Source organism: Micropterus salmoides, unplaced genomic scaffold (genome assembly GCF_014851395.1).
Source record: "Micropterus salmoides isolate LMB-PRFRI ecotype aquatic unplaced genomic scaffold, ASM1485139v1 Ms_hic_scaffold_12, whole genome shotgun sequence".
In the NCBI taxonomy this organism is placed as follows: Eukaryota; Metazoa; Chordata; class Actinopteri; order Centrarchiformes; family Centrarchidae; genus Micropterus; species Micropterus salmoides.
The window spans coordinates 27,961,068-27,972,499 of NW_024040263.1; positions in this window are offsets into that span (position 1 = coordinate 27,961,068).

The window sequence follows — 11,432 nt, forward strand, 5'->3', positions numbered from 1 at the left end:
ACAGAGAGTCTGAACTTTAAGTGTGCTGAGAACAAAAGTATTTGTTCCTTTTACTCTGGAGGTTGTATAACTGCTGATACACAGCAATGCTTCTTCATCCTCTCTATCTGTCTCTCCCACCCTCTCCCTCTCTTTGTATATCTCTCTCTCCCTCATGGTTGGAGTTTGACCTGAGGGTTTTCTCTTTGCGTCGTGCTGTGGTTCTGATTGGAAGCCAGGATATCTCCAGCCCTCCCATCGTCATTCTGTGCTGAAATCAGGCGGACTGACACTGAGCGGGTCATCCTTGTGTATCTGTAACTGTGTGTGTACAGTTTTTTGCAGAAATGTGTTCTGAGCACCTATGGAACTCCTTTACAGAAGATGTAACATGGGTCTCCTGAACTTGAATGCACACAGACATACAGAATATATGTGCAAAACCATGTACTGGTCACTGAAATGGAAAATTCCATCCTTGAAATGGTGTACTGTTATTGTCAGTGTTTGCCATTCAGCACTTTCCAAGACTTATTTCAAGATGTACTTGTTTTTTTGATCTTTCCCTCAAGCAGATAAAGCTACAGTGGGAAAACACACTTTCCCAAAGTCCTTTGTTAGAAAAACCACACTGGCTTTATCTATTATGACTCCTAATGATCTCTTAACATGAATGCGAAGAGTTATTATTTTCCCTATTAAGGACTGACAATAAATTCAGATTTCTGTGTGGTTTTTTTTAGAAATATTAATTATGTATCCTAATGCTGATACACACAGGTTTTTGTAATTTTGGAACTGTGGTCATGTTCATGGTCATGCTGGGCTCAGATTAAAAAATAAAAATAAAAATTCCAAACAAATATTTAAATCAGGTTGTATTAGATACATGACAAAATTCAAAAGAATGTCTGTTCTTTGATCATAAGAATAGATTACATCAACATGAATGCATTTCACATCACACAATATTATTGAGATTAGTTACAAATCACGTTTTGATCTCTCTCTCATTTCAATTCAAATTAGTCTGCTCTGTTGGCATCAAAGTTTTGCATTATTCCCAACGCTTACATTACATTACATGCTATTGGTGTACTTCCAATACACATGGGTACATACAAATAATATTGATTTTGTTTTACCATTGTTTGTATGTGTGTTGAAGGTGAATGCATTGTTGAATACTTGGTTTCTATATCCACACCTTTCTCAGAAACAATGTGAAATCTCTATCTCTCACACTCATACTTTGCGTGGTATGTCTTTAACTAGTGGTTCCCAACCTAGATGAATCTGAGGGGTCGCAGGATGATTAACAGGATAAAACAGAATTGTGTATTGCTTTTACTCCAAATTATTTTTATTTATACTCTTGTCTAATCAATTTATCTTGTGAAATATTGGGTGCTTTTATCCCATCAGGCCTCTAAATTTACTTAAATTAAACAATTGAGAAGGGAAAAAATGTTTGTTTTAAGCTGCTTGTAACTGATAGAAACCTCTTACACCTGTGACTTTTGTTTTGAGAGGACACAAGCCAAAATGTTGGAAACCAGTGGCTTAATAGGCATTCAGACCGAGAACAGCCCTGCACAGCGGTGCCTCTGTGTTGGTGTTACACCCTTAGAGTGCAAGGTGACTCAAGGGGTGACATAATTTAGAAATTGTTTACGCTGACAGAATAATTGAAAAACACAACTGTAAGAGGGCTGGTCTTCTGGTTCAGGTGTTAAGTACCAACTGAAGAAAGCGGTGCCAGCCCATAGCTTACAAGTGATCTTGTGCCTTTTATACTCAAAATAAAAATGCTTGAAAGTGAATTGGGTGGGGGGTCTGTAAACATACAAGATAAAGTGCAAATGCATAAACTGACATATTTAAGTAAGTGGGCAATAACAATATATAATAATAATAAATATGTCACATTGGAACACCATTGTGTTGCTGGACTGGTCTCATTCAACGTCCATTTCTCAGTGAATGTGCAGGCTACTGGCCTATTGTTGGTCAGATGACATTTGCACCACTGCTGGCAAGGCCAGAGGTCTTTTCCCCCTCAGCTATAAGAAAGCCTCCCAGTGACTATTTCAAAAGTCCTCTCCTTTTATTCTTCTTGGCTCAGTGTCACCTAGTATCACTCAGCAGTGACATTATTGTCCTGGTTCTCATACATCAAATAGGTTATGAGTCCACCAGCAGGATAGGAGGCCTATGATTTGATCTGTGAACTGCTCACATTAACAGATAACGCTGTGGCACCAGATTTCTTCCTCAGTGAGTAGCAGAATCTATTTCTGGTCACCTTCTGAAGTAGTAACAATAGTTGAGAAATACTATTGGAAAGTTCTTTCTTTGTGCTATAATTGCCAACAGCCATTTCCCTCACCCTTTTGAAAATCTAATTGTTGTTAAGTGTAATTTTTCTTTATGCAGTCATAGATCAAAGTTTTGCTTTTCTCTGCTGCCACTCAAACATCAACTCAGCCAAGAGGAGTTTTATGACACCGCAATAATAATGTCCCATTGTGTTTTCTTGATAGCTTCCATTGTCTACCTTTTCCCTTTTCATCAGAACGAAGGAAGCAAGGGATACAAGGAAAGCAAAAAGAAGGATGGGGCGGAGGGGGGGCTCATTACAGCTTAGGGGATTGCTGTCTTTCTATCTGTCTCTCTCTATCCGTTGATTTTTAAATCCCTCATGCTTGCCCCTACCCAGCCCTACTTCTTGTTAGCAGGACAGGCTTTGTATTATAGTGACAAGTCGATGCAAGTGTGCGCGGATGAGCATCTATGTGTGTTAGGCAAAGACAGCAAAAATGTGCTCGGACTTTCAATGTCTGTCACATGTATGCAGGGGGGAGCCATCTCCCCAAACTGGCCCTGATAGCTCTCCTCATTCCAAAAGCAATCAGGGACTCTGTGGCTTCCTCTCTGTCTTTCAATCACTCCCTTCATCACTGATGTAATTTGTCATTAGCAGAACGTAGAAACTTTTAATTGAGTCTCAACTGTTTGGGAGCAGATGACAACTCCTTCCTTGTCTCATTTGGCCTGTTTTTGTTTGCTTTGCTTTTGTTTCAGTGAAAAAGAATAACCTTTGTTTGTCTTTATATTTGATTGTCCCTTCGTGGTTGTGCGGGTGTATGTGTTTTTGTGTGTAATGCCTAAATGCGTGGGCACTTGTATTCAGAGTTGAGGGTCAGGGTGAATCTCTGGCTGCCTGTCCTGTTTTGGCCTCTCCAATTAATTTCACCATTAAAGCCAGATCTCAAGGTGAATTGCAGAGATTCACAGAAAGGTCAGTGCACTGCATTTATGTATATTCAACAAAATTTTAATTAAGCAACAGTCATTAAAAATGCACATAGTGTGGTGGCTGCTCAAGGGGGTTGAGTGTGGTGGAGAATGGCATTAAACATTTACTGTTCAAAGCCATCTGAGCAGAAGTAATTTATTGTCAGCCGCAGTCATGAGCCGCAGCAAGTACCTGCTGGAAATTGTGCAAGAATGCACAGTTTGAGTGGAAACGCTTGCATGGATCATATTTATGTGAAAGGACATGGATCCTTTATCGTGATCATTTATTATGCTCTTTAAGAAATTATTAAGTACTTCTTAAGGGCTCAAAACAAAGCAGAAAAAGCCTCTCATGTGCCATTTGCTGTTGAATTTTCCTCTGTTTGTTCTGGAAAGAAATATGTTGTAAACATAAGCCCAGTCCCATGATACATCAATGAAAGCAGCAGCATTTGATCGTGTTTTTGTTTTAAGTGCCAACAAGCGGAGGGTGCCATAGGCAGAACTAGGCCTTGTATTCATCCATACAGTTAACCTATAATTAACTTTGTCATTTTCTTTTTTAATCTTGCAATGCAGGCTTACTTGTTCTTGAAATGTGTTGACACGTAACAGGTGCTTGTGTGTATTAGTCTGAAAGCATTATGGGAAAGCCCTGTGGTGAGTTTTGTGAAAAAAAGGCCTTTTCACACAAAGTCTCCTAAATTGCTTAAGATTTTTTTGTAAATAAAAAAACGCTATGTATCACGTCTTAAGTCTACACAGAATCTTGAAAACAGTTGCAAAGTTGTTATATTTTTATTTGGAGCCACTTTAATTTCTGCATAGTTGAGTTCCAATAAAAGACCAATAACAAGATCTTCACTCAATTATTATTGTTAGTATCTAAGTACAGGTAGGACAGTAACAGAACTAAAAGGAAAAACATACAGAAGACATACATTATTAATTTTTGTTAATGCACCTACTGTGCTGTAAAATATGACATTAGCCTAAAAATGCCATCCCACATTTTTTTTGCAGTACAGGAGACTGAGAGTCACAAAATAATACTTGATTCTAAAAGCTGGCAGGTTAAAGGGAAGAAAAAATGCATGAAAACTGAGGTTTTCCTGGCTCAGAGTACAGGATTCGAAGGTTTTCACTTGTTGTATTATATATTTCCCTGAACACTGACCTTGCAAATTTGTGGAGCAGATGTCCATGAAAGAGGAAGATGGTAACCTGCTGCCTCTGGCTGTGGCCTACAAAACTGTTACAAGTTACATTTGGTCTTTGGTACTGATGATCGTAGTGTTGTACTGGAGATGGTAGCAGCCTCTCAGGATTTCTCATTTTAAGAGTCCTGCGTGTACTTACACATTACCATTTCTTCCGTTGCCTTTCTCTGCTGGTGAATTAAAACACCCTCTCTGCAGTAAAAATCTCTATGTCAGCATCCGGGTCCTCAGATATTTGTAGGGGATTGGAGAAAGTTTTTTTTTGTTAGCTGATCAGGAGACAACACACAACACATTGGTAAGATATAGCCCTGGTGGAAAATTAGCTTGAGTAACCAGACCCAGCATAATGTTTTTCTTCCACCCTGTGAGGTTGTAGAAAGAAATATTACAATGAAAAAATAAATGAACAATGAAACATTTTGGGTAATTTGGGGGCTTGAAGGTTTTCAATCAAAACCACAGTAACATGAGAGGGTCCATATCTATTTTATGTATATGTACTGTATAACCTAGCTTAACACAAAGACCAAACCAGCAGGAAATCATTAGTCTAGCTTCTTCTTCTCCAAAAAAAAGCTCACTGACCACAATCACACCCTTGTCAAGAGTTTAAAATACAGATACAATTTTATACTCTAGTATATGTATGTGAATCTCTACCTATTTGTGTGGATTCGTTTGAGACTGTTCTACTATGTTTAACACAAAACCCATTGTGAAATGTTAAGTTGGACATCTGGTTTGGTAATGAAAAGGTTGTAATGCTGCTTAAAGTATTACATTGTACATTTTGACCCACAGATTAAACTTGGCTCACTTTAGATGATATGCGCAGGAGAGAGCAGGGTAAACTATGAGCCACAGTCTTGGGCTGGATGTGAGCGTCCATTGTTTTGGTTGGGCCCCCAGAGGCGGCATGGTCTTCTCCCATTTTTCTACAAGTCCCTTCAAGGAGAAGCAGCCCTGAATGTCTTGCTCATTCACCGTGGTAGAAATTACCTGGGAAACATCAACTGTGTGAAGCTTGTCACAACAATGGAGCAGGACCTGCTGCACCTTCACCAACAAGTGAGATTGATTTGTATAGCCCAAAATTACATTACATGTCTCAATGGGCTTCGAAGGCACACTAAGCTACAACACCACCTGGCTTAACCCTCAAAGAAGATCAGGAAAAACCTTAGATGGACAACAAGGATGCCAGATATGCAATATGTGCAGTCAAGCTGAGGAGATAGAGAACAAGACATAGGTTAAAAGTGTGATGGGTACATTTGTTGCCTGTTTACGGACTTCTGGACAATATACAAACAAATGTTCAAGTACGTCAGGGCTGCTGCATCAAGAACTGCCACGGTAGGTGACACAATCATTCAGGGAGAAAACTGGGCAATGGAATATGTTTTTTCGCCTTTTCCTTCACAATAAGTAAGTCACAATCATCACAACATCTTTTTTATTAATAATGTGACTGATCTAGGCCACTGCCTATGACTCAATGAAATAACATGTACTGTAGGCTGTTTTTTGACAAAGAAGGGATGAGCAGCTTTCATTGCTGGTGGTTGTTTATTAGCCATTGTGTTTGCAAAACCTCTGAAGCCACGCTGAAGATGTTGAGCTTGACTGAGTGAGAGCACACGAGGAGGTGGGCTGCACAGCGTGTACACGAGCAGTGATTGACAACGTGTTACAGACTCGTCTTGGCTTTGATTGGCTGTTTTGACCCGGGAACGGTGGATTCTTGGCATGGCATTAGGAGCAGTAGGAGGGGCCAGATGAACCAGATTTATTTCACCGATTTTAACAGATACCAGTTAATTTTATAAAAGTTACCTACTGAACTAAGGTTAGTGCGCTCCAAAAAGGAGTAAACTGTTGAGTCACCATAATGACACAAAACAAAACAAAGCACGGGCACTGCATCAATGATGCTGAGAATGTAAATTTAATTTAATTGATGACAAAATGCTTATAGTGTGTCGTGCCAAATGTTAACCTATCAGCCTATTGGACAACATCATAGTGGATCCATGTTTGATCCTGTGAGCAGTGGGATCAAAGGTAAAAGCAAGCCCCCGGTAATTGCGTCAGGCTTTGAAGCAAATTTGATATAGTGTAAAACCAAACCAAACCATGTAATTACAACTTCTGGGTCCGTCACATGATGCACACTGGTCCTTTAACCAGGGAGAGAGGGTTAAAGAAAACTCTAATGTGCTTGTTCTGTGGGCCACACAGATGAGAGTTGCATTTGTGGATTTTGTTTGAAACAGCACAGTAAAAGAGTCTCAAACTAATCCACACAAATAGGTGGGGATTCACAAATATATTTCCTTTCAGAAATGCTCAGTTGATGTACAGATGGTGATATATGAGGTAAATTAGAGGCACAGATACAGATTTACAGATATAAATCCCTCTGCGTTTATTTGTGCATTATGTTTTACAAGTTAAGTAACTTGGCATTTGTTTGTGAATACTAATGAGACTGTTTTAAACCTACATAGGCCTATGTCTCTCTCCGTTTGCCACATCACAACTCTGATTTCAATCCACAATAATTTTCCTGGACTACATACAAATCAGGGCCCTTAGAGCAGTCAAAAGAATATAATCGTATCTTTAGCAGTGTTAGCTAGGTTGCTCATAATGCTTACGCATAAACTAACACAATCTCATGCAGGACTCGCACGGAGAGACTACAAGTGAAACAATGGTTTTGTCATCTTCACGAGATATAACATCTCACACCACTACTACACGATGGTTCAGCCGATGTCACCGGGGACAGACTCTTTAGGGGCTACATCCGCAGAGCGCTTACTGGCATACACTTGGGAGGAGTAAAGATTATATACAGTATGTGTGGTAGAAAGGTAGCCACATTTACACTTTTTCTACATCCAAATGAATTCAGCATGTCACCAGTGCTTCTTGGACGCTGTTACACTTGGCTTTTTTTGCTTTGATCACATAGCTATCAAATTCACCCAATATTTACATGAAGTAGCTTAGTGCAAATGTGATATTATTTACACTTGTACCTTGTTTATTTTACACATGTAGAAAGCAAAAAAGTGACTCGTTCTGGACCAGTTAGACAGTGGACTTTTCGGTATGCTGATTGTTGTATTGTTTTGAATTAAGGACCATTTTTTTTGCCTTTGGATGATAATTAATCACTGATTAGTTATTATTTATTGACATTGATATTGATTAATGACTTGCCAGATGGCCAGAGTATTCACAGATTCACATTCACATATTTCTGACTTTCTCTGTCACATTCTCTATATATCAGTCTCATGCATGCTATACTGTATGTGCAGGGTGTGTGTATACTTACATTATTGGTCACGTGTTCTCATGTCAAAGCTGACTGGCCCCACTGGCATTATCACGCCAAGATTGCCACTGGTGATGATAGCTTAAATCATCAGATCCCTGATGAAAACAGTTAATTGTGCTGTTTGGAACAAATCATTTGTATCAAATCCCAATGGCTTACTACACGACTTAGGCAGTGACACCTCGTGCATCAAGCAAGCTTTGATTTTTCTCAGTACCTGTGTAGTTATTGTAACTCTGAGCAAATTCAATCAATTCTCCCTCGTTGCTGCGTGAATTGATGGCTCTTTAATATCCACATTTCCCATTTACCTCACAGCTTCAAACATGCAAGTCTTAAAGGAAACGGATACACACCGAAAAAGACGCAAAGCCACACACACACACAAGCAGACAGACCACACATAGTCCTTTGGGATTCTATTAAAAGTCATATTTTTTCTCGATTGAATGGCTGATTGTTACAGCAGCTCAGCCTAAGAAGTACATTGAAAATTGCAAGCAAGATAGAGGACAGAAGGTACCTATAGGAGGTAGGAAAAAGCTCTGTGTGTGTTTGCGTCAGTGTGTGTGCACACATGCTACGATAATGGCATTTCTGGATATATCCCAAGTTATTACTGTAAATCAGGCAGGCTTTCAAGACCTTTAACACAAAGTAACAGTCCCTAACAGCAGCCCCCGGCTGCCATACAGAAATTACATGAATATGGATTAGAAAGAAAAATGGGATGGAGGGATCGAGAGATAGATGGAAGGATTGAGTGAGGAAGAGGAAGAGAGAGATGGAGGAAGATAGAGAATTATTAGGATAGAGAGGGTAATAGTGAGGACAGTGAGAGAAAATGCAGAGGAATGAGGATGGACAGATTGAAGGGTGGAAGGAGGTTAAATAGGAGAGTTGTGTTTGATTGAGGTATAACAGCATGAGGTGGGTAAGAGGGGCATGTGGAGAGTGTGCAGGTGGAAGGGCAATCCAGGGCCAAGGTTTGGAATGGAAGGAATGGATGTGATGGAGAAATGGAAAAAAAAGAAGAGAAAAACCATTTCACATTAAGAGTCTTTCACCACAAGTGGACCACTTCCACCCCTGGCCCTTTGGCTAAGGCTCACAACCGTCTGCACTTATATGCAAACCAGGGAGATTTATGAAAATGACTGGTCCAGTGTGGACTTAAAAATAGGATCAGCTCTCCAGCTCCCTCATGAATCATGCATCCTTTTTCACGTCAGAGACTTTAACTAATGGGTCATTGTGAGGAAAGGACCCTCATTTGGCACCGTGCTATAGTATATGATTAGTTCAAAAGCATATGGTGGCCTTAACATACAGGGAAACTTAATTCTACAACAATTAAAGGCCAAACCTCTATAGGTGATCTATGCACTTTAATGGTATTAAAACATTTTTTGTAAATGTGGTTATATGCATTCTATCTCATGCATGTTGTCTATGAGTTAAGTACTAAGCTGTAGTCAGGGATTGGTGTTTCTTATATTTTTAGTCACACCAGGACTGGCTCTAGGAATGGCAGTGTTGGTCAGATGTTCCACCACTTGTGTCCAAACTGAAATAACTCTACAACTGTTGGATGGATTGCCATATAATTTGGTACAGAGCTGCATGAACCCCTCAGGATGAATTGTAATAATTACATTCCCAACAGCCTCAGCTGTACTTTGTATTATTTGCTAATTAGCTAATGTTATTAGGAACTAAAGCATCAGAGGTAGAGAGGGACTACCCAACAGGCTTTGAGGTGTTTTATCCCTTGTCACACAGACAAGAGATTTTTAATTTTCCCTCCTCAATGCCAGGCTGTCTTTAAATGTGTACACCTTCATGTGCACACACACGCACACGGGCATGCACACTGTGCGCACATTTTGCCCAAATTTCCACACTCCTTTAACCTGCACATCAGAGAACTCAAACCTCATTTTGAGCTTAGAAGTTAAGAGTTCAAAGAGATTGAAATCCACATGTGCAGTCACACATCCAATAACACACAGGCACGCACACTCACCCCGCAGATGTATTCCCACTATTACTGTGCGAGGAACACTATTAAGGAAGTGCTGTGTTTGCATCTGTTCTGAGTGTGTGTACAGCCCTGAGCGAGTCATCTATTTCAGCAACTTTCCCCTCTCCTCTAGTAAACGCAACAGAACACTCAGCACCTCTGAACACAACTCTCCAGGCTTGAGAGGGACAGGCCCCGTAGTTCGGCATGTCTCGGTGTCGATTTCATCTCTCTCTCATTATCTGCATTTCACACTTTCTTCCACTCGTTCTGTCTGTCTTTCCCCCTGGGTCCTTTTTTTTGTTAATCTCAATATTGTATCAATGCAAGTGTTGAGCGTGCTTGTGAGGGAGACAGAAGGCGAGGGAGAAAGAGCGAGACGCTGACTGTGTGTCTGCATCCGACAGCACGAGTGACATTTTGCCGACAGTAACACTGTAGACAGATACGGTGTCATTTGACACAAGAGTTGCGATAACGATCAGAAACTGAGTCTTGTAATACTAGCATGTGCTTCTTATACATGTGGATGGACTCGTATGTGTGTGTGTGTGTGTGACAAATTTTAGAGTGTACCATCCTCTGCTGTCAGGACACACAGAGAGAAACAAAGCAAATCATCTCCACGTTGTTATCCACTGACTGCAAAACTCTCAAGGAGCATGTATACAATACATTTTCTATTATTTTCGAACAGTGCAGACATGACACATGAAACATATTGCACATACACACACACACACAGAGATAAGCACATGCTAGTTTTGATCTTACACACTGCTGTCTCTTGAGTTCTGGAAAATCTTTTGTCTGTATCTGGAACTGCTGATTTCACATATATGCGTGATCAGGTGCGCACATGGTCATGCACAGTATGTATGTATGTATGTATGTGTGTGTGTGTGTGTGTGTGTGTGTGTGTGTATGTGTGTGAATAAGAGTGCAGTGTTTTCCTGCAGTGCTACAGTGCCATCTACAGCCCTCTCTTGAGCAAAAAAAACAGAGCAACACAGAGCCGGTGGCCAAACGCGAGCAGTGGCCTTCCATTCACTCTCACTGTGGGATCAGAGAGAGTTTCCCCTCCTCCCTTCCCCAGCATGTGTATTTCAGTGTGTGTGTGCATGTAGCACAACAGACACGCCATAAAGGTGAGAGGGTGCAGGGGGAGGAAATAGCCTTGTGTTTGTGCGTGTGTGTGTGTGTGTGTGGCTTTTCACTTCTCTGGCTGACAACTAAAATACCATACTGCTCCAGTCTCACAGACATGGCCTTTTCTTTTCCCTTCGAGCCTTTTTTCCTTACATTCTCCTCCTCTACGACTCCCCCTTCTTTACTTTCACTCCCAAACTCACCGCCGGAACAGAAGTTTTGTTCTCCTCTCTTACTTATACTTATCATTCTCAGCTTCTCTACTTAAGAATGACACTCCTCTCTGCTCTCTCTCTCTCTTTCTCTCTCTCTTAGAATCGTGCTCTCACTTTGCTTCAGCTCTTATCTTATCTATACTGTTCACTTGAATTATAAGAGGCAGTTTCCTCCCAGACTCACCAACATA